The sequence below is a fragment of the Pipistrellus hanaki genome (assembly GCF_964339955.1).
Source record: "Pipistrellus hanaki genome assembly, chromosome: 9".
Taxonomy (NCBI): Eukaryota; Metazoa; Chordata; class Mammalia; order Chiroptera; family Vespertilionidae; genus Pipistrellus; species Pipistrellus hanaki.
The window spans coordinates 67,117,543-67,141,204 of NC_140511.1; the positions used below are offsets into that span (position 1 = coordinate 67,117,543).

The 23,662-nt window shown below is 48.9% G+C and overlaps 1 pseudogene across 1 annotated transcript; it reads right to left on the bottom strand.

Annotated features, from left to right (window-relative positions):
- Positions 1–22,403: 22,403 nt before the first annotated feature.
- LOC311628474 (ferritin light chain-like) lies at positions 22,404–22,982 on the bottom strand (annotated as a pseudogene). The gene has a single exon. The product of its transcript is annotated as a ferritin light chain-like (transcript).
- Positions 22,983–23,662: the final 680 nt, after the last annotated feature.

Sequence of the window (23,662 nt, forward strand, 5' to 3'; positions counted from 1 at the left end):
ATCCCACCTGCCTGTGGGCCCCTGAGGGCTGGGATTATTCCTTGTTCTTTGTATCCCAGGGAGCAACCCAGTGTCTGGTGTACGATTGATGCTCAGTAAGTGATGGTTGTGTGAATGAATGGCCCGTAGCCCCTGGAATCAGAGGGGCCTGGAGTTATAGGGATTCTGGACCCTTTACTTTAGCCAAGCCACTGCTCCTATCTGGGCCTCAGTTTCCTGTTCTATCAGCAGGGCTTTTGTCTATATTCTTCATTCATTCATTCCCAGTCCTCTCTTGTGAAAGTTACGGTACCATGGTATGTTCTGTGGGTACGGACATTAATTAGAATCACTCTGTCCTCCAGAAGCTGAGAGATGCCACAGGCATGGGTCACAATAACTGCAATGAAAGTGATAAATGCCTTTATGGAGGGCATCAAAGTGGCCCATAGGAGGGCGTAGTCTGCTCTGAATTGGGGGGGAGGGGGGATATTTCACAGTATAGAGGGAGTCTTATAGTGGGTCTTGGCGGATGAGTAGTTGTTTGCTAAGAGGACAGAAAGAAGACATGGCTTTTGGGGCCAGGGAAACAGCATGGCAAATATCCAGGTATGGCATAGCCTGGCACCTTGGGAACACTGTTGACAGTGGGCATGGCTGAGAGTTATCAAGGTGGGGAGGGCGTGGGGAGGGCATGGGGAGGTATAGAGTTGGAAAGGTATAGCCAACAGCTGGATAGTGCAGGACCTCGGAGGCCCCTCCAAGGAATCCTAAGAGCCATCCTGAGAGCAAATGGGAGCCACTGGCAGAGTTTATGGAGGAAAATAGCACAATCAGGATTGCATTTTTGATAAACCACTTTGCTGTGGTGTGAACAATAGATTGGAGGCAAGCAAGACAAGAATCAGCAGGTGGAGTTATGAGGCCGCTGCTGTTATCCAGGCGGGATATGATAAGGTCCTGAGCAAACTTAACAATGGCTTACAGTTATCCAGCGCATACTATGCGCCAGCCAAGCTCTACATTAAACATTTGCAAACATCACATTTCATCCTCATAGCTCCCCTGCTAGTGTGATGATCACCCCTGTGTTACGGATGGGGCAATGGAGGCCAGTCACAGGCTGGCAAGTGGCAGAAGGAGGACTGAACCCATCCACCCTGACTTCAGCACCCTGCTCACTGATGAAGGCAGCGGATGGGGACAAGGGCTGGGAACCCGGAGCTGGTCAGGAGGTGGGCCCACCAGGACAGCCGTCAGTGGCATCAACAGTGAACCCAAACCAATGAGCCAGCGTGAGGGCTCCTCCAGCGATAGGTCTCAGGTTCTGGGACGGGGTCTAAGCTCAGGAAGAAGATTCCAGTATGTCACGGTTACTGATCTGGTGGGCCTCCCCGTGGGGTGCTGACATGAGGCCAGGCTCCTTCAGAGGTCTCTGCTGGAGCCATCATGGCCTTTACCTCTTTCCCTGCAGGGGTTCTGGCCCTGGGAGCACATTTTTGCCATTTCCCCTGTCTTTCTGGGACCCTGCCCCTCACAGAGGGCATTGCTGTTGTATGCACACTGGTGTGTGAGTCAGCTACCTCTGGTCACCTCAGGGCCAGGGGGTGCCCTTCTCCTTGGGCCCTGTGCACCCCCACACCAGAGTGGAGCAGACTTTCGGAGTCTGACCCTGGGGCTAGAGCTGAGGAAATGAGATCTGCTTCTTATTAAGTGGTTTTCCGCCGGCAGTGAGGATTCTGTTTGTGCTTCCTCTCCTGGGCCGCTGAGATGCTGGCTCCCCGCTCACCTCAGTGGATTGGGCCTGCTGACGTCAGGAGACCCCTGGGCTGTGCGGCTGATTCACCCCCGGCAGAGGACACCGTGGCCTCCACCTGGAGCCTGGCTTTGTCCTTTACAGGTCAGGGCGTTGGTTTCCTTTTTTAATAAATACAGCCGAAACTGACTCACAACTCGGGAGAGGCTGCCACGTGCTCAGAGCCATCACATCACCATGGCAACGTGGCCAGCCTGGAGCATTTGAAAATGTAATTATCAACAGCCACGACCCTGTCTCTTCTCACTTCATAGCAGCTCCCGGGCCTGGGCTTCCTGCCTCCGCAGCTCCCTGATCCTCAGGGTGCAGTGAGTGGCCCGGGGCCAGGCCCCGGCTCCTGAGAAAGCAGGGACTTGAAAGTAGGAACGCGAGGGTTCTACTCATGTTCTGCCTGCCCACCGCTCTCACATCCTTTCAAAGGAGCTGGGAACACCTCTTTCACGCTGGGGCAGGCACCGGGGGTAGATGGGAAAGCCACCTTTTGGAGTGCCGCCATCCACGACTTCTCTTGGGAGGATAAAACTGTGTGGTGCATACAGCTGCAGGGATGATAAAACGTGGAATTAAAATGGATGCGAGGATGTTAACAATAATAAAAACCATTGAATGAACGCCTACCCCCGCGAGCCAGGCAGCGTATGAAAGCCTTTACGTACACATCCCGTCTCCAGTCCCTGTGCTTTAATTACTTACCTGGAGGCGATTTCAATTAATACATTAATTTAAATTAATTTCATAATAATATCTAGCATTGATGGAGTGCCAGACCCTCTGCTTAGCACTAATTGTTTATTTTCACACGTGAGGCGCTGCAATTATTCCCATTCTATGGGGAAGCAGAGGCTTGGAGAGGTTAACTCAGTTGCCTGAGGTCACTCAGCTACCTACCGGAGCCTGGAACTGAGATGTGGGCGCAGGTGTGTCTGACAGGTGTCCTCGTGATTTTGTCGCCAAAGGCTCAGTGAAGGTTCAAGTTACCTACTGAGCACGTGGAGGCTCCAGATTTGCCTGGTTGGAGACTTCCTCCCAGAGGCTTGACTAACTCCCCCATCACCCTCCCCCTAAATGGTTCCTGATCACCTTCATCGGGTCACCTGTGGAGTGAAAGAAATGCAGAATAGAGGCCCACCACCTATTGCATTTGACTCTTGGATGTGGTCCCTAGGATGGCGCATTTCAGGCGACTCTCCAGGTTGGACTCTAACATGTGAGAGTTCAGTGGTGACTGAGCTCCTGGAGAGCAGGGACCATGTCTTTTCTGAGACACGCCCGGGGCCTGGCACAGGCATGATCCTGATCCGGCCCTCAGGAAGCATTGTTGAACCCAAATGAAGAACGGGTTTGGCTCCATGGTCTCTTCTATTTACTTCCTACCTCCCCTGACCCACATCTCCCCTCCCACCTCCCACCTCGACCCTGGGCACCAGGCTCTGCCCACTTCTGTGACTTCCCTGGCAATGGAAGCAGCGGGTTACCCCTGTTGCTAAAAAGCTCCATTTTGTTAGCAGAAACCAACTTAGTCCTATAAACCAGCTCCTAAGGCAGATAATACCCCGACTTTCCAGTAAAATGTGTTATGTGGGCACCCACAGGGTATAGAAGAAAGCTTGGGATCTCATCCTCTGACAAGCTTTACTCATAGAAGTGGTGTATTTATCAGAGCAAAACATCCAAATATCAGGTAAAAAGGCACTGGATGGATGCACAGTGCTACATGTGCTATTATGGAATATTGAGCAGCCATTAAAATTAAGAATTTTAAAGACTATATAATGAGCCCTGGCTGGTTTGCTCAATGGATGGAGTGTCTGAAGGGGCCTGAGTTCAATTCTGGTCAGGGAGCTCAATCCCCAGCAAGGGACATGCAGGAGGCAGCTGATCAGTGATTCTCTCTAAACATTGATATTTCTGTCTCCCTCTCCCTTTCTGAAATCAATAAAATATATTAGAAAAAAATTTTATGTAAAATGTTTGTTAAAATGAGAGAGAAAAAGAAGATACAAAACTACACACATGGAAAGATGTTTGTCATATGTGTCAGATGAGTCAATATTTGTTCTCCCCTTTGCTGTGGTAATAGGACCGATGCTTAGGTACTATCCTCTTTCCCAGGGCGGTGGGGCCTAGGTCTGGACAGTGGGGTATAGCAGAAGTGACGCCCTGAAATCCAGCAGGTATCCTTTGAGAGAAGGGACTGTCTTCTTTGTTTCTTCCTCCTGGAGCAGCCACCCTGGGTCATGAATGAATGGCACGAATAAAGATGGAGAGCCACGGTTAGAAGGAGCCCGGGTCCTTGATGGTCAGGGAGCTGTCATACCAGTTCGGGCTGCTTACCTCTGGCGGCATTTACTAGAGAAAGAAATGAACATGTTTAAGCCTCTGTTACTTTCAGTTTTGTCATTTGTAGCCAAAAACAGTCCTAATAATGTAAGATATGTTGTTGAGTAAACAAACAAAAAAAGCGAGTTAAAAATAGTATAATCAGCCGAAACCGGTTTGGCTCAATGGATAGAGCGTCGGCTTGGGGACTGAAGGGACCCAGGTTCGATTCCGGTCAAGGGCATGTACCTTGGTTGCGGGCATATCCCCAGTAGGGGGTGTGCAAGAGGCAGCTGGTCGATGACTCTCTCTCATCGATGTTTCTAGCTCTCTATCTCTCTCCCTTCCTCTCTGTACAAAATCAATAAAATATGTTTAAAAAAAAAATAGTATAATCAACCAAGTATGATGTCCAGTGGGTACCGGACTTACTGGGGTGATCATTTTGCAATGTATGTAAATGTCTAATCACTATATTAATCTGAAATGAATATAATTTTGGGGTCAGCTGTAACCCCAAAATAAATTTTAAAAATTAGTACCTTCCATAAGCATAGCATCTAAAGTAAATACAAATGGGGAAAAAGGAACAGTTTTGATCAAACTTTAAAAAAAAAGGTATGAATGGTAGGATTCCAATTTTATTTTTAAAAATATGTGTTTATATATTTGTATATGTGCGTAGAAAAACAGACAGGAAGATTTATTTATTTTTATTTTTTTATTTTTTTAAAATATATTTTTATTGATTTTGTACAGAGAGGAAGGGAGAGAGATAGAGAGTTAGAAACATCGATGAGAGAAAGTCACCGATCAGCTTCCTCTTGCACACCCCCTACTGGGGATATGCCCGCAACCAAGGTACATGCCCTTGACCAGAATCGAACCCGGGACTCTTCAGTCCCCAAGCCGACGCTCCATCCATTGAGCCAAACCGGTCTCGGCCAGACAGGAAGATTTAAAAGTAAAATGTGCTGGGCCGGTGTGGCTCAGTTGAGCATCGGCCTATGAATGGAGAGGTCACTTGTTTGATTCCCAGTGGGAGCATGTGCCCGAGTTTCGAGCTCAAGAGGCAGATGATTAATCGTTGATGGTTCTCTACCTCTCCCTTCCTCTTTGAAATCAATTAAAAATATATATATATATATATATATATATATATATATATATATATATATATTAAAAAAATAAAGGCAAAATGTAAGCATAGCTTATTTCAGAGTGGGGAGACTTCAAGGATTTTACATGGTCTTTTGTTTGCTTGTCTGTATTTTCTAACTTTTCTACAACAAAACTATTGTAGCTTTTAAATAAGGACAAATAATGAAAGGTATAAATCTTCCTTTTAAAAATATTTTTAAAAATTGATTTCAGAAAGGAAGGGAGAGGGAGAGAGAATCAATGATGAGAGAGAATCATTGATTGGCTGCTTCCTGCATGCACTCTACTGGGGACCGAGACCCCAACTCAGGCAAGTGCCCTTGACTGGAATTGAACTCGGGACCCTTCAGTCTGAAAACCGATGCTTTCTCCACTGAGCCAAACCAGCTAGGGCGGTATAAATAGTTTGATCCCAATGAGAACCATATGGATCCCAGCAATAAAAAATATACCTATTCATCCTTCCATGGAAAAAAGATAGAGAAAAGTTTTCTAAAGTAAATATTAACATTTAAGAGCATGGGCCAATCAGAGGGGATCTGGAGGCACAAAAAAACCCTGCAGCCTTTATAAACTGGAAAAAGAGACTCGGTGGGACTCTTTCCCCCTCCCCACAGGGGAGTACTTGTTCTTCAATTAAATTCCACCTTTACTAAAAAAAAAAAAAAAAAAAAAAAAAAAAAAAAAAAAAAAAAAAAAAAAAAAAGAGCATGGAAAACTCTTCAAAATACATTGTTAAGGAGGAAAGAGGTTATTAAACAATATGATTTCTTTTTTTGGGAAAAAGAATAAAACAAATCTAAAACGAATACAATGCTCTATGTCAGCTATATCTCAATTCAAAAATAACAGAATACAATGATGCAAATATTTGCTTGAAAAAGGACCAGAAGGAGATAACCCAGTATATAAAATGGTCCAAAAGAGAGATTCTTGGTGGTTCTTATATTTCTCTTTCTACTTTTTGGCACTTTCAAAAACTTCCCCCAATAAATCTGTATTCCTCTTACTCATTTAACAATGTTTTTACTTAGAGACAGAAAAAGATGCTACAAAAGAACACGAAAACACACATCCCCATTGCCTAGAATGAAAATGATTAATATATATATATATATTTTTTTACATTTAGTTTCTGTCTTTCTTTTTAAGGAACCAAGAACAACAGGCAAGTCCTCTCTCTGTGGGTCTACCACCATCATTAAAACATTAAATGAGAGAGAACATGGCCTGTCTGGGACGGCCAGGGCGGTGCTGTGGGAGGCAGGAGAGGAGCACGCGGGGACTTCTCACTTCCTTCCACCTTCGGCCCACATCTGGCTCTCAGCGACTATTTCCAGGACGGAGGCGGCCCGGGCACCAGGGTGCCAGCTTCGCCTGGCGCTTCCTCTGAATGTCCAGCGGCGGCGGGCAGGGCTGGAAGAGGAGGGTCCCAGCGGAGCACTTTCCTCCTGAGGTCAGTTGGTGCCCAACTGGTGTTTACAAAGAGGGTGGGGCCCCAGCCACTTGGTTCGGAGGCCTGTGCTCTCAGGGGAGCGGGCCCACGGCAGGCCGCAAGGGAAACCACTGTCTCCTGCGAGGCTCGGAGGCTGGGCCGCAGTGGGAGGGTTCTGGGCAGTGGGGGTCGCGCAGCTAGGTGGTGCCGTGGTCAGTGAAGGAGGAAGGAAAAAAGGAGAGAGGCGGGAGCACTCCCATGGATAAGAGCTTCGCTGGGTAGTGATGACCGCCGCTTTACAGAAGAGGAGACGGTCAGGGCACATGCCCAGGTTGTGGGCTCGATCCCCAGTAGGGGACGTGCAGGAGGCAGCTGTCAATGATTCTCTCTCATCATTGATGTTTCTACGTAAGTATCTCTCTCTCCCTTTCCCTTCCTCTCTGAAATCAATAAAACTATATTAAAATAAAAATAAAAATAAAAACACGGAAGGACTGCCTGGAAGGACCTCTGGACTCTGAAGGTCCTAGCTGGCCAGGGTTCATTCACTGGCCACTTCCCTGGAGATCTAATTCTCCCACATTGCAGTTGGCTGAGGAATGAAACAGCCCTTTCCCCGGTCTCCATGTGCGAAGTTCTCAAGTGGAAGGAAGAAGGAACTGTATGCCCCCACTGTGGGCACCAATGGCAGTCTGGATGGCTGAGCAGCGGGTACAAGGGACTGGAGTGTCCTTGCTGCGGGACCCGCTGAATGTCTGAGCATTGCAAGGCCCCTGCCTGTCTGTTTCTCAGCAGGGCCAGCCTCTGGTCTCATCTGGAAGGACCATGTTGTGACAGTGCAGGCCCTCCCCAGAGCTTTCTCTTCTGTGCTTGGGGCAGGAGGTCTATTTGGCATGTATTTCAGTATCTTGGGACTTCAGAGTTTGAAAGGACTTTAAACAACACCCGAGACAGTTAGTGCTCGAAGAGGCCTCTTGTGGAACCGCAGGGAGTAGGGGCAGATGCCCAGAGGGACCCCTCAACAGATGGTACATTGTTAGTGCTCGATGGGTCTCCTGCCTGGACACTGGCTGATTCCTTCAGAGAGAGCCTCAGGCAGCGCCAGGGGACATTAGGTCGGGAAGGGACTCAGGGACACTTCTGCTGGAAGGTGTGCTAGAGTGTATCTAATCCAACCTTCTGATTTTATAGCTGCATCCTCAGCTCTCCATCTAAGTGGCCAATGTGTGTGAGTGTGTATCTGGGGGAGGGGTGGCAGTACTGCGAAGAATTTTCTGGCAATGAGGCCCATATGACTACTTTAGGTGTTTTGGCTGGAGCAGAGAGAAAGAGAAATGCTTATAGTTTATCTGTGAGATAGTTATTACCAGCAAAGAAAGGAAATAGCAACTGGCATTCATTCCACAAATATTTATTGACCCTTTCTGGACCAGGCCCAGCAGGGATACAGAGGAGTGAAACACTGTAGGGTATAAGTTGTGACGGAAAACCAACTCAAGTTAGCTTCAACAAAAGTATATTTATTTGATCACATATACGTAAACCCAGAGGTAGGGTGAGTGTTATGGACTGAATTGTGCATGCCCCCTCCCAAATTCATAAATTGAAGCCTCAACTTTCCATATGGCTGTATTTGGAGATAGGGTCCTTAAGGAGGTAATTAAGGTTAAGTGAGGTCATAAAGGTGGAGCTTTTTAATTCAACTGGGCTAGTGTCTTCAAAGAAGAGGAAGAGACACCAGAGCCTACACACACGGAGAAGAGGCCATGTGATGTCACAGTGAGAAGGTGACTGTCTACAAACCAGGAAGAGAGGCCTCCTCAAAACCAATCCTGATGGCACCTTGATCTTGGACTTCTGGCCCTTAGGACGGTGAGAAAATAAATTTCTGTTGTTTAGGCAACCCAGTCTGTGGCAGCCCAAGCAGACTAAGACTGTGGGCTTTAGAGTTTAGTCCAGAAACTGACTCTATATCCCCGAGATTCTCTCAGCTCTGCCCTACCTATGTGTAGCCCCGTTCTTAGGCTGTTGGTAAGAGGACTGCCATAGTTCCAGGCCCCATGGTGTCCTGAGGAAGAGAAAAAGAGAAGATTGTGCCAGATGCTCTCTCTTAAAAACAATAGAGCTCTCTCCCAGCAACCCCCATCAAACCTTGCTAGGTATCTTGCTGGCCCTATCTAGGTCACAGGTCCAGTCCTGGGCCACTTTGAGTCCCAGGGAAGCCAGGTGCTGCATATTTTTTAGAGTATGGGCAAGCTGCTGTAATAAAGAGACTCCAAATACAAAAGTATAAGAAAAATAGAAATTTATATATCTTTCATATGATATAAGAATTCAGAAAAAAGCCTTCAGAGACTGCTAGAAGGGCTCCATCATCCTCCATATGTGGCTTCCTTCTCTTTGTTCCTTCTCTCTTCCTTCTGCTTCAATTTTTGTCATCTCCAAGTTGGGGGTTGGGGGAGGGAAGGTTCAAAGGAGCACATACATATTTCTTGTGAGGGTAGAACCTAGAAGTGATACAATCATTTCTGCTCATTGGTGAGAACTTAACACTAACAGAACATCAAGCTGCAAGGGAGACTGGGAAATGTAGTCTTACAAGATAGCCATCTGCTAGAAACATCAGGAGTTCTGTTATTAAAGAAGGGGAGAGTAGGAACCAGAGAAACCTCTCCTGCACATGGATTAATGTAGGCCCAGGCTCCTGAGCCAGTTCTTGAGAAGGTGGAGGCCCAACCCCGGAGCTGGGCAAGGGCTCAGCTTTCCCTGAGGCACGTGTGCTTGCTTAAGACTGTGCTCTGGGTGTGCTTATATTAACAGTTTCACTTCTACACTAACTAGTACACTGGGCCTTGCAGTTCTTTGGCTTCTCTCTGGAAATTGGGAGCGGGTCATGGGTGTTGGGTAATCAGCCAGCAGTGCCCACTACATTATCTGCCTCTGAGATCCTCCCACTCTGTGGAGGAGGGATGGGTTTAAACAGACAACTAAGGGTGAACAATGACAAATGGTAAACCAGCAGCAACATATAAATCCCAATAAAAACAGAGGGAAGAATTACGAGAAGTCTTCTAAGAAGAGATAGAAGAGAATCATGAACTCATTTCGTCACTCTAGGTCTTAAAGGATATGTGAGGATTCCCCAAATAATTTTGGTGGGGGAGGGCTGTCCAGACAAAGAAAAGAGCAAAATCACAGAGGTGTGAAGGCCCACCAGGTGTGGCTAGTGGTCCTGCGTGGCTAGAGAGTGGAAAGGTGGGAGGTAGCTGGGAGCAGTTAGTGAATAAAAGCCACGGAGGCAGCAGCCTGTCCAACAGACCTCGGAAGCCTGCAGCGTTTGTAAGCCAGCGGAGACATGGTCAGATCTCTGTCTTCCTTTGAGGAAGAGCCTGGAAGATGACTCGGTAGGAAGCTATTTCACAAATTCGGCTGAGTAATGAAGAAGAGCCTGCATGAGGGCTGTGGTGGTGGGAATGGAGACAAGGAGATTTTGGTGGTAAAATGACAAAACTTGGTAACTGGGTGACTAAGGGGGAGAGGCTTGAGCAAGGACAAATGGGGTTTTAAATATGGTTTAATATGATTCTATGTTTATGTGCTTATGCTAGAAATCTGGAGAAGGAGTAGAGGCACAGCAAGCTGTGGGGAGAGAGGAGAAAAGGACTTCCCGGCGTCCTAAGCCTGATCCATGACAGACTTCTTTGGGTTTCTAGAATGTCCGACATTCTCTCTTAACTCAGGGCTTCTGAGCACACTGACCCTATTGAGGAACCCTGCCTCACCCTCAAATCTCCCACTGGCTAATTGCTCATTTCTTCCAAGCACCCTTCCAAGCACCCGTAACCTAGGTGAGAAGCCTCCTTCGACTTTCTTACAGTACCCCATTTCTCTTCTTTACACGCCTCTCACTCAGGGTTGTTTAATGCCTGTCTTGTCCCCACTCCGCCTGTCATTTCTGTGAGGACAGGGACACATCCGTCCTGTTTGCTGCTTTTTTCCCTCAAGACCTTGTCTAGTGCCTGGCACACACTTGGCGCTCATGCTGGGTCCGAGGTACTCAACAGTTGTCATTGGAAGTGGCAGTTAGCCAATAGTTTTTATCAAGACACATTCAGATAGGATGTGAGGCAGTGAGACCACCACAGGGACAGGTGATGTGACCCTTCTAGAAGCCTGGATCATTCTAGGTGAGTGGTTCTCAACCAGGGGTGACTTTGCCTTCTACGGACATTTGGTACACCTGACATTTTTGATAGTCACGAGTGTGTGTGTGTGTGTGTGTGTGTGTGTGCGCGCGCGCGCGCGCGTGTGTTACTGGCATCTAGAGGGCAGAGGCTAAGGATATTACTAAACACCATACAATGCACAAGACAGCCCCCTACAACTAAGAATTATCCAGCCCAGCATGCCAATAGAGCCAACTCTGCTCTAGAGATGGGTGAGCCATCTGGATGGTTAAGTTTGCATACGGCCTACTGGCCAGTATGGCCCAATTGAGTAAGAGCAAGAGAAGCTTAGTGGTTGTCACAGGAAATATGGACTTGTGATGTGCAGGCAGGAACCACCTTGGAAAGGACCTCAGTGAAAGGCCCCAACAGCTTGGGCAGTTTCCCCTTAACTGAACTCCCAGCCATAAGCCCAGCAGGCCCAGCCTGGCCTTGCCTCTCTCTGACTCACTCCATTGGGTTTCTCTCGCTCTTTGGGCAGTGGCCACCACACTCTTCCCACCCCATCTGCCTCGCTGATTATTTTCAGCTTGGCTTGCAGAGGCTCAACGCTGCAATTACACCCCAACCTCAATGGCTCCTTCTGAAAATAACATTTGGATGGAAGAAAACCTCAGTCTGGTGGGCTGGATTTTATACTAAACAGTTAAAGAGTGGGTGTGGGCATGGGGGTTGGGGAGCAAAGGAGTGGCACAATGGTACAATTAAGAGAAGAATCTGGAAGAAGAGAAAGGAAAAGGAAGTGAAGAGAGGGAAGGGGTGGTGGTGGTAGGGGCTGTTGAAGAAAGAAAATACATCTACTGGGCATGGGTCAACCATCTTTTAGAAGTCTTAGGCCAAGTCTTCATTTATGCCTCTAATTGAAGGTTTTGTTTGCTGAAATAATCTCCAACACACAAATGTGTGTTTGCGTGTGCGCGCACACACACACGTGGTGTCCCCCCTCCCCATTAGCTGCCCTAACCCTAACCCTAACCCCTTCCTCCCCCCCCCGCATCCCCCAATCATTGAGGCCTGGGAAATACATGTCTGTCTTGAGACAGAAGAATTAGTCTATGGGCATACCAATCTTTATTCAAGCTAGTGACCAGATTTTCCAACCCCAAAATAGGAGCCACATGGTTTGACATAGGATTTTTGTTCTCTTTCCATGTGAGAATGGCAGTCTGGGAAATGTAGTTTGGTGATGCTAATAGTTGGAATTTCTAAGCAGTTCTATGGCCAATGGAGGAAAGTAGGCATTCTCCTGGAAATCGGAGATTTATGGAGACCTTTAGTTTGGAGAAGAGAATAAAACACTAGAAATGAGAGCCTTTGTTCCACCCAGGGGGAAAGAGAGGGGGAGATGTAGGGAGTTAGGAGAGAAATACTTGGAAGCATCTTTTGGATTCCAAGGAGGCAGACAGAGATAAAAAGGCTGTATGCGGTGAGATTTGGAAAACAGGCAGGAAGGAGTTAGAGCTCAGTTCTGGAGTCAGCCAGCCTTGGGTTCAAGTGCAGACTGACTAACTACCCGGGTGATCTCCCGCAGTAACTTAGCCTCTTTGATAGTCCGGCAGTATAGGCTCTAGTCTGGAGTGAGGCCAGTAGAGTTTTCATCCTGACTTGGTGATCTTAGGCAAGTACTTTAACCTCTCTGTGCCTCCCTTTTCTCCTCTGTGGAATGTAAAGAACACCCACCTTCTAAGGTGTCATAAGGACTTGGAATAGTTAAAGTGCTTAAAACAGTGTCTGGGACATTGGCAATCACTCAACACATGTTAGCCATTATTGTTATTACCTCTGGAGTTTTTCTCCAAATGTAGCAGCAAGTAACTTTTAGCTAACATATACATTTTTTTATTTGGATAGTTATAAATTTATTTTCAAGTGTATTAAAATATGTGACCAGCACATCAAAGCTCTGGTTTTGCTAATGTTATTGCTTAGGGCAAGGCTATGTAGAAAAAGGGAATCAATTTAAAGTTAATTTGAAGAATAAGGAAAGTTAGTAAAGTAAAATAAAAGTCAATTAAAAATATAATATTGGTGGACTGTGGAAGAAAATCATGCAGGCAAGACTTAAATGGCTGAAAATTTTGGGAAATAATCTATAATGCCATGTTCTCTTCTGCTAAAAAAACAAAACAAACCCTGGCTAAGGCATATGAGTGGAGAAAGCAGGCTGGGAAAATGACAGATCAAGACCCTATCAAAGCTTAGCCTCTTCGTTGGCCTGTGGACTAAAGGGTCCAGGGTTCGATTCAGGTCAAGGGCACGACCTCGGTTGCAGGCTCCTTGGAAGCCAGGGCCCTGGTCAGGGCCAGTGCAGGAGGCAACCAATGCATGTGCTTCTCTCACATGGATGTTTCTCTCTGTCTTTTCCTCTCTCTTCCACTGTGTCTAAAAGATCAATGAGAAAATATCCTCGGGTGAGGATTAACAAAAAAAGCAAGCAAACAACAAAACAACAAAACAAGTAAAACACTTTGCCTCTTCTTCCCCCTCCCCCCTCGCTGCCCGCCCCCCCACCCGCCCCGCCCGGCAAAAAAAAAAAAAAAAAAAAAAAAAAAAAAAAAAAAAAATCACTGCTCTTCTCTCTCTTGTCGAAAAGAGAGCCCAGGCCAGCGATGCCAAGGCCCTGGTGAATTTCTGGGCCCTTAGGCATGGTGGATTTGGTGGATGGGGAGAGCTCAGGGGAGGGAGGCTGAATTGGAAGGCCCAGCTCTGGAAACCCAAAGGCAACTCCCCAGCTTCACCCTCCCGCGGCGGCGTTCAGGGCGATTCGGGCCTCTCTGATTTTCTTTGGATCACTGGGTCAATCAGTCAGCCAATGCCTCAGGAGAAGTTTAATTAAGCTCAGATCGCGGGCGCGGGCTGCCAAAGGTCTCCGAGCCCGCCTCGTCCCCAGCACACTCCTGCAGAGCCTCCCCCCCGCCCCGCCCCGGCCCGGCCCGCCCGCAGGCCCGCGGCCGCGCATGCGCGCCGCCGGGCCGCCCAGCACCCCGCTGCAGGCTGGGCTCCCGGAACGGCGTTGCAAACTGTTGCATCAGACAGCAAGCAGCCAGCCGGGCCGCCAGGGTTTCTAGGAAGATAGGAAGGGGTTGAGATCCTCTGTGGTCTCTTGGGGGACGCTGGCTGTCACTCACGGTGTTTACACGCTGGTAACACAAGCCCCTGAAATCTCAAGCCTGCGCCCGTCGCCAGTCAGGCGAGGGCCTTAGCCACAGGTGAAATTTCGCTGAACTTCTTTGCTCCAGCCCCACCCATGGCCCCAGGCTGGACCCACTGAACTGAACCCGCTCGGCTTTATTAATAGCATGGGCCCTGAAGGAATGAGCTGGGTTTGATTTCTCTTCCTGAGTACAAGAATGCCCCTGAGGAATTTCTCACTCCGTGAAAGTGCAAAACTAATTTCCCCAGACAAGTGCTCTTGCCGGTTCCCAAAAGGGCTTGGAGAGATCCCAGCAGGAAGGTTCAGTGGTTTCCAGCTCTCTTCACCCCAGCAGCTGGACACGCAGACACTGACCACCGCGAGCTTCTGGGTGGGTGGACCTGCTTCGTCCTCCACAGATAGGCGTTCTTTTCGGCCTATCTCAGGCCCCATGTTGTGAAGACCTTGGACATCAGCCAGAGAATGCAGAAACCTGTGCAGACACCACCCGTACCCGTAACAGTGAGTTCTCTAGATTCACATGGTTCTGCAGCTCAGGTAAGGACAAGCCCTCCTTTCTCTCCACCATTCTGGTCTTGGAGACTCTGCCTTCCTGAAGAGGAGAGAAAATAGTGCTGGATCTAGAAGGATGAGGCAGTCTTAGGGGTGCGATATTCAAGAAGAATAAGAATACCGATTTGGAATCTACTTTCTTTTCTTTTTTTTTTTCTTTTTTTAAAAATATATTTTATTGATTTTGTACAGAGAGGAAGGGGGAGAGATAGCGAGTTAGAAACATCGACGAGAGAGAGTCATCGATCAGCTGCCTCTTGCACACCCCCCACTGGAGATGTGCCCGCAACCAAGGTACATGCCCTTGACCGGAATCGAACCCGGGACCCTTCAGCCCCCAAGCCGACGCTCTATCCATTGAGCCAAACCGGTTTCGGCTGGAATCTACTTTCTAAAGGGATTTCCAGGGACATAGTCTGAATTCTGTGGTCCAATCCTTTATTTATTTATTTGGAATGGGTCAAGACCAAGGTTATTTAGTATTAATAGGGTCCCCCCCACCCCACCCCCCCAAAAAAAATCCAAAACACAAAAACCCAAGAAACAAAAAACACAACAAAACAAAAACCCTGGCAATTTACCTTAGGCCTTCTGTCTTTTCTAGGGAGTTAATGGTAAAAATCTATTTCATTTGAAGAATCCTGAAAGCTAAAACAGGCCTAGTGTTTTTCCTTCCCCTCATTATTATGAATCACTCATTCCCAAGATTCAATTTAAAAAATGACCTGAAAACTCATAAGTATTATCTGACACGTCCCTTTGTCAGATTGTCACTGTCTGCTTAAGCCAACAGTTTCCTTTGACCAGTGGGGTATTATGGCACTATGAGATTTTTTTTTTTTATTGTAATAGATGCTTCATAAATATCTTCTGCCATCAACAGTGATCTTGTGAACTGAAGGAGTGACTAGGAAGGATGAAAAGGATTGTGGAAAAGTGCTGTAGTATTTCCAGATATGTCAGAGCCCAGAACTTCTGCCAAATGGGTGTCAGCAAGGTGCTCTATAGAGTCAGGGGGCTGCCAGGAGCGGATCAAATGTCAGATATGTATGTGAAAAACTTCACACCTGGGGAGGCAAGTCTTTCAGTATTGCGGGGCCTCTGCGGGCATGAAAGTTGGAGCTCTGGGGTCAGGAGCCAGGTAGGAATGGGAAAAAGTGAGCTCAAAGCCCATGTCAGATTCTCTGCTGTACCCTCAGCACCTACAGATAGTGGGCTCTTGATGCATGTTAGAATAAATGCATTGAAAAAAATGAGGGAAGGAGCAGAGAGAAAGAAGATCACAGAAGTCCAATGTGGGGGGGCTGTTTCTCTTTTCCGTGTCCATCTCCATCACGGAAAAGGAAACAGTCAGGTTCCTGAGTGGAGGAGCTGGGGATTAAGAAATTAAAGAAAGAAAGAGACCAAGAGGCAGAAATAAATTCATCAAGCTGGGTGCTAGGTGGGCGCCATCTTCTCTGATGGAGAGGCAGCAAGCAGCTGACCCACACAGCAGGTTTATTTTATAGGGTCAAAGGAGCTTATTTGCATTCTTAACTAGGCCCTAGCATTACCGGATTTACATATTCTAGACCCGCCCCTGCTGACACCTGGACAAAGTTAAGTCAGAAACTGAATAACACCCCCAGCCCTCTTGGGGGGTGTAACCGGGACACGGAGTCTGCCAGTGTCTCAGGCTCAGCTGACAATTTAAAGGATGTCCATGTGCCTTCTCAGGCAGCCCTCTAAAGTCCAAGGATTTTGTAAGAGGCAGGCTGGGACGTTCAGAGCCCTCTTGTAGGGGGTAAGAGAAGAATCCTTCCAGTTCAAAGACCTAGGGCAAGGAATGGAGAACTCTTAAGTGATACGTCAGTTGCTGGAGGCCTCTTCTGCTTGGTTTCCTTGTTTGGAAAGGCCTCCAATGGGTGATTCCAGAGTGTGCAGTCACTCTGTGTGACCAAGCCTGATGACATCATCAACGATTGCCTCACCTTGACTGGATTCCCAGAGCAAACTTCTGGAAAAGTGAGGGGTCTGAAGGAGGGTGTGTATCTGGGAGCCAGAGGACAGGAAAATCCCCCCAGAAGCCTCGCTTTAAAACCATAAGCAAAGCAGCGGCCCAGATGGTTAGATGATGCAGACGAAGATGAAACGTGTGATTTGTTTTCCACATTTATTGGGCACTCAAAGATTCTAGACACCATACTGAGCCCAAAACCCAGACAAAGCTCCTGTTCTAAGAGCTTATGATCTAAATTCCTTGTGGAAAGTCTGTCTTTGAAATGTTTAAGGCACCTCATTTGATCCGCATTTCCACTTCAAGTCATGTACCTCCTTCCTGAGGAACCCACCGCTATATTTGAAGTCTGGAGCTGGCCTTCCTTCTGTTTTTACTATTTACGTGCCAATTCAAAGGGTGGGGAGAGCCACATTAGTTTTAAAATAAAACACAAATAGCAGAATGAGGTTTGGTTCAAGTAAAAACCACAGAAGGGATTTTTTTTTCCCTCTCATACTTTTCAGATTTTCCTAGAACCACCTTTATTTTCTCAGAGCCCAGACATAGAAAGTGAGTGGGCCTCTCCGGATGCTCTTCCAAGAGAAAGCTTAGGCCTCATGCCTGTTCCCTTATTGCACCTTTAGGTTTTGCGTTTCTTTTTAGACAACCAAGTGGGGGCTCAGAAAACCATTGAAGCCCCTAATTCCCATGTGGTGTTTCCCAAGCATTCAGAGTAGATCTGGGTCTGTTTTTGCATGGTTTATACCTTACCTCTTCTGTTTGGTTGTATCAGCTTGTGCTTTCTGGGTGATGGGGACACAGTTAGAATGTCAGACCCCCCCCCCCCCCCAGTGGGTTCCCCGCATCGCCATTTACCAGTCTTGTGACCTTATCGGTCAAGTGAGAATAATGATGCACACACACCTCTCATGCCTGCAGTGAAGATTAAGGTCTCAAGGCACAGGAAGGACAGCACAAAATGAGTGCTTAACACATTGCAGCTGCGTCGAAAATAGATCTTTTCATCTATTTGCTCCTTCCTTAACCACCTCCTCCTCCTATGTTGAAGAAGGAAAGAAAATTAGTTATCTACTTCAAGTGGTTGATTTATCTCCATTTTATATCAACAAAGGGCCCATGAGAAGGAGAGAGACAGCCCAAACTTTCAAACACCCGAGCCTTTAAATAGGGTGGATCAGAATTCTTTGCCTTTTAACAAGAGGTGACTACACCAGCTGTGTAGGGACTGGGGAAACCTCCAAGGCCGATGGTGGGGTGGCCGGAGCTCAGGAGATAGGGAAGAGTAGTCAGGAAAGCAGGCCCAGAGCTGAGGTGAGGGGCTAGAGGGGTGCCAGCCACCAAAACAAATAAATAAACAAAAAAATCCCACCGGCTTTGGGGGTTCCGAGTTCACTGGTCTGCAGGTCGGACCTGGAGTCCAGGGGCCTGGTGCCTTGGGACCCGAGGCGCGTGCAGCAGCGCCCTCTGCCGGCCGCGATGGACTAAACGTCAAAGCCGCGCCGGCCCCACCGCCCTGCAGGTGGGACCCGGGATCCCTGCGGCTGCCTCCGCCTCCGCTCCATCCTTGGCGAGGACCGCGCTGCCTGGTCTCCGGCAGGATTTCGGGAGACGAGTCCCTTTTCTGACGCCTGCGGGCGGAGCAGAGATGACGCTATGCTCAGAAATAACGGATTTATTCACCCGGGGATCGGAGGGAGGCCGCGGGAACCCACCCAACCTCCGAAGAGGCTGCACGCCTCTTGGGGTTCAGGGGCCAAAGCCCGCTGGGCCGCCGGAGGCGGTTTGAAAGTGCCGTTGACAGAGAGGAGCCGTGGGTTCGCTTTCTGCCTCATCACCCGCTTTCTGTTTACTAGGTGACCTTGGGCAATGTGCTTCCATTTCCGCGTGCCTTTGCTTGCTCACCTTCAAGATGAAGAAGAGAAGGATCCCGGAGGCGGAGCGGACTGACGTTAGGAGTCATGGGGCCAGACAGCCCGGGGTGGAATGCTGCTGGCCCTGACATCAGCCGGCTGTGTGCTCGCGGGCAAGTGACTTAACCTCTCTGTGCCCCCAGATGGGATGACGGCGGTACTCACCTTCCAGGGCTGGTGCCTGCAAAGCGCTTACCACCGCGCCTGGCACCCAGGAAGCGCTCAATAAAAAGGTGGCTATGGTGGTGGTTGTCGTTCTTACTGGTCTTACAGTCCGCTGAGCCTGCAGAAAACTCTTAGGTGGCGCCTATTAAGTGTCTCTTTCTTGGGTCCTGCTCTTTCTTCTCGGGCTTTGCTACAATCTTTCCCCGGGAACTCAGTCTTTATCAGTTGCCGAAGGACAGCCGCCCTCCCGAGTTTGGTTCCCTTGGAGGAGGGCCAAGGACGGGGTCGCGAGCTGCAAGGTCCAGGACCTCCCGGGAGGACACCGCGCCCCGAGCTGCCCCGCCTGTGCCCCCATGAGCGGCGTCAGAGCCGCAGTGACGTCGCCGGGTCCGCGGGAGGCCGGGAGGCGCGGCCTGGGGTGGCGGGGAGTCTGGGTGGCGGGGAGTCTGAGGTGGGGGGATGGCCGGGGTGGCCCTGCCGGCCCCGGCGGCTGCAGCCAGGGCAGCCGGAGCAGCGCGGGGAGGCCGCGGTCGAGGCTTGGCTCTGCAACGCCTGCCTGAGCCGAGCGCGCTCGGGCCCCGCCTGCAGCCTGGCGGAGAAGCCCGCGATGCCACACCTTCCCCGGCGCCCCTGCAGCGGGACGCGGGGCCACTCAGCGTCTGCGTGCTCCTTCCCCTCCGGTTCTTCTCTCCGCCAGACCGGCCCCAGTGCCATCACGGATGCTCCTCCGGCGACCTGCTCAGCTTCTTTCTCCTTCCCCTCCCCTCCCTCCCGGACTAGCTCATCTGCTGCTGTGAGTGGTTAATAACCACGCGCAGGAGGCGCCTCCCACACCCAGCTCTCCCCCCTCCGCAGCCCCTGGCACGCCCATCCCATTGCGTCCGGACAGTTCCACTTGGCTTGCCCCGCACGCACCTCTAACTTGCAGCGTCTGGCCCCTATTACAGTCCATCTCCGAGATGGCGCTGCCGCCCGCCCCGTCGCCCTAGATCTAGCCGCCTCGCCTTCCCTCCTAAATACGTCCCCAGGCGCGCTGCATGCTCCATCCCAATTCCAGCTTGGTTTGGGCGATTAACATTCCGCTCGAAGATCTCCTTGTCTGCACTCCTACCTCCTCCTCATCCTCTCGCCTCGCTGCTAGGGCGAGCCACCTGCAATCCGTATCTGAACTATCCCTCTCCCAGCTTACGGCTGCGCTGTTTGCCACCCCCTCTCTGTCCTGGACACAGCCGGCCTGCCATTTTCCCATGAACACCGCTAGAGTTGGGACCAAGAATTTGAAGGTTGTCAATGTATTTATTGCAGTGGGGCCCTACCCAGGGAATTTGCATCTCACTCTCCCTCCTCCCCTAATTGGCGGCTTCTTACTCATTCTCCAAAGCTCACGAGGTGAGTCATCTCTTTAAGAATGCCGTGCTTATTCCATAATCTGGCTGAGCGGAAGTGTCTCCGGGCCCCAATACTTGCCCCCCCCCCCCCCCCCCCGCTGCTTTCATCATCCTGGGGATAAAGACCTGACCCTTCAAGACGGCCTGGGAGGCCCTGCATGCTCTGTGCACCACCTCCCCCCACCCCCACCTCCAGCCCCGGCCTCCCTCTGCTCCCATCACACGGAGGGTGTCAGTGCCTCTCTTTGTTCATCCCCCCCCCCCCACACACACACACACCTCAGGGTCTTCGCACAGCCTGTTCTCTCTGCCTGGAACACAGTTTGCCCTTTCTTACTTGCTCAATGTTTGTTCTCATCCTAAGTCAGCACCATTTCCTCAGGGACACCTGCTCTGAACCCTCTCCCACCCCAACCCCGATTCAGTCAAACCCTCCTTTGATAGATCAAAGCATATAAAAAAAAAACCTAGAGAATAATATCAACCTCTTTTACTTCTCTGCCCCTCCTCTACCACCCCCGCCGCCCTTTGTCAAAGCTTGACATTTGCTAATTTTTCTTCAAATATTTTCTTACACACACACACACACACACACACACACACACACACACTTTTATTGATTTCAGAGAGGAAGGGAGAGAAAGCAGGAGATGGAAACATCCATGATGAGAGAGGATCGTTGATCAGCTACCTCCTGCACATCCCCTACTGAGAATTGAGCCCACAACCCCTGCATGTGCCCTGATCAGGAATCGAACCATGACCTTCTGGTTCATAGGTCTATGCTCAACCACTGAGCCATGCTGGCTGGGCCCAATCTTTCCTTAAAGACATAAACCTTTACAAATCCAGGTGGAGCCCTCTGAACCTAGGGTACCCACTCTCCTGCATTTGAAGAAATGCCATTATATTGATTATATTATTGCGCAGCTTGCTTTCTTCACTCAGCATTATGATTTTGAAATGTACTCTTACGGATACGTGTAGTTCTAGATCATGTTCACCGAATTTTACTTACCTGTCTCCTTCTGGAGGACATTCAGCTTATTTTCAAACTCGTTTGTTCTTGGGGACAGAGCTACAATTAATATTTTTTTATCCCTTCCCCTTGTAGGAAAATGAGCCATCTGGGTAGATACTTAGGTGTGGAATTGCCGAGTTCAGGTCATTCAAATTAGCAGCTTCACTCAGCATGACTGAGCAGTTTTTCAAAGTGGTAGGACTAGTTTACTCTTCAAGAACAATACAGGAGTCCCATGGTTGGCATCCTCAGCAACACTTGGTAATGTCAGACTTTAGTTGTTTTTTTATTTTGCCAAGCTGATGGGTGTGACATAGTAATCTCAATGCTTTAATTTGTAATTCCCTGTTTACAAGAGAGCCTGAGGCCCAGCCGCTGTGCCCTAGTGGTTGAGCATCTGGCCTATGAACCAGAAGGTCAGAGTTCAATTCCCAGTCAGGACACATGCCCAGGTTGCAGGATCAATCCCCATGTGAGCCGTGCAGGAGGCAGCTGATTAATGATTCTCTCTTATCATTGTTGTTTCTATTTCTCTCTCTTTCCTCCTTCTTCTCTGAAATCAATAAAAAAAATATTTTTTAAAGGGAGACTGGGCCGAAACCAGTTTGGCTCAGTGGATAGAGCATCATCCTGTGGATTGAAGGGTCCCGGGTTCGATTCTGGTCAAGGGCATGTACCTTGGTTGCTGGCACATCCCCAGTAGGGGGCGTGCAAGAGGCAGCTGATCCATGACTCTCATTGATGTTTCTAACTATCTCTCTCCTTTCCTCTCTGTAAAAAAATCAATAAAATATATTATTTTTTAAAAAGGGAGACTGGGTATACTTTCATTTGTTTACTGTCCATTTGCCTTCTGTCTTTTTAAAATTGCCCATCGATGTATCTAACAGTGCTTCTACTGGATTATCTCTTATTAAGTGTAGGCGTTCTTTATGTATTCTGGATACTACTCTTTTGTCCAGCTGTAGCCCATCTGGTGTCTTTGACTCGACTGCAGCTTTAAATCTGTGTGATTATTTGGTTAATGTCTGACCTTCCCACTAGACTACAAACTCCATGAGAAGAGGGACCAACCCTAGCAATGCATAGAGTGTCTAACATACACCAGGACTCAACGGACACTTCTGGACTGAATTGTACTGACATCATTGTCTGTTTGTTTATTTTTATTTATTTTTATTTTTTTGCTGCAAAAAGCTTTATTGTTTCATTTGGTCCAATGCATGGGAGAGGGCTTCAGCGTGGTTAAAAGAAAGGCTAGTAGTTTTGGGAAGAGGCTCAGGTAAAAGCCAGACACCAGGGGAGGCAGAGGGGCCCCGCAAAGGCCTCTGGGCCCCAAAGGCTCCTAGTCCTGTTGAGGGTGAGCCTTTCCAAGAGGTACTCGCCCAGCCCAGCCTGGAGGCCGCCAGCCTGCAGAGAGGTCAGGTGTCGCCCATCTTCTTGATGAGTTTCACCTCCTCACCCAGGAAGTGGTTCTCCCGGAAGTCACAGAGCTGAGTGTCTGAGCGGGTAGAGCCCAGGCGGCTCACAGTTCCAGAAGGGCCTGATTCAGGTTCCTCGCCAAGGCCAGGGCGGCTTCCCTGGTGTCCTGAGTTTGCCCACTCATCCTGGGAGGCCTCAGCACATCCTGGAAGAGAATGCGGCCATGGCGCTGGTTTTGCAGCTTTGAGAGATGCTCAGAGCCCTCTCGCTTCTTCTCCGCCAACTCCCAGAGGAAGTGGCCCACACCCTCGAGAGCCACATCATCCATAGAAGCCCCGAGAGAGGTAGGTGTGGGGCCCGCAGATGCAGGTTGGCCAGGCGGTTGACTACAGCCTCCACCTCAGTAGAATAATCCTGACAAATTTGGGAGCTCATGGTTGTTCGACAATAAGGAGTTAAGGTAGGGAAAAAAAAGAAAAAAAGAAAAAAAAGAAAAGGTGTGTTGGCTGGTCCCAGAGGTGGTTCTGAAGGTGGTGACTGGATAAGACACAGGAGAGTGGCTGGAGCTGGAAGTAGGGGTGTCCCTGGGTCTGTTCCATCCAAGCACTGTTGAAGCAAAAGACAGATTCGGGATCTCGGAGGGTACCACGAGAGGCTATGGCCAGGCAGCTTCTTATTTACTTATTTATTTTGTTAATCCTCACCTTAATATATATTTTTAAAAAATACATTTTTATTGATTTCAGAGAGGAAGGGAGAGAGACAAACATCAATGATGAGGTAGAATCATTGATAGGCTGCCTTGCCCCCTCCTAGGGATGGAGGCCAAAACCCAGGCATATGCCCTGATTGGGAATTGAACTGTGACCTCCTCGTTCATAGGTCTACACTCAACCACGGAACCCGCCAGCCAGGCCTGAAGATATTTTTCCATTGGTTTTCAGAGAGAGTGGAAGGGAGGGAGAGAGACACACAGAGACAAACACCGATGTGAGAGAGACACATCCATTGGTTGCCTCCCATATGCACCCTGACCAGGGCCAGGGATGGCACTTACCACCTAGGCATGAGCCCTTGATCGGAATCAAACCCAGGACCCTTCAGTCCTCAGGCCA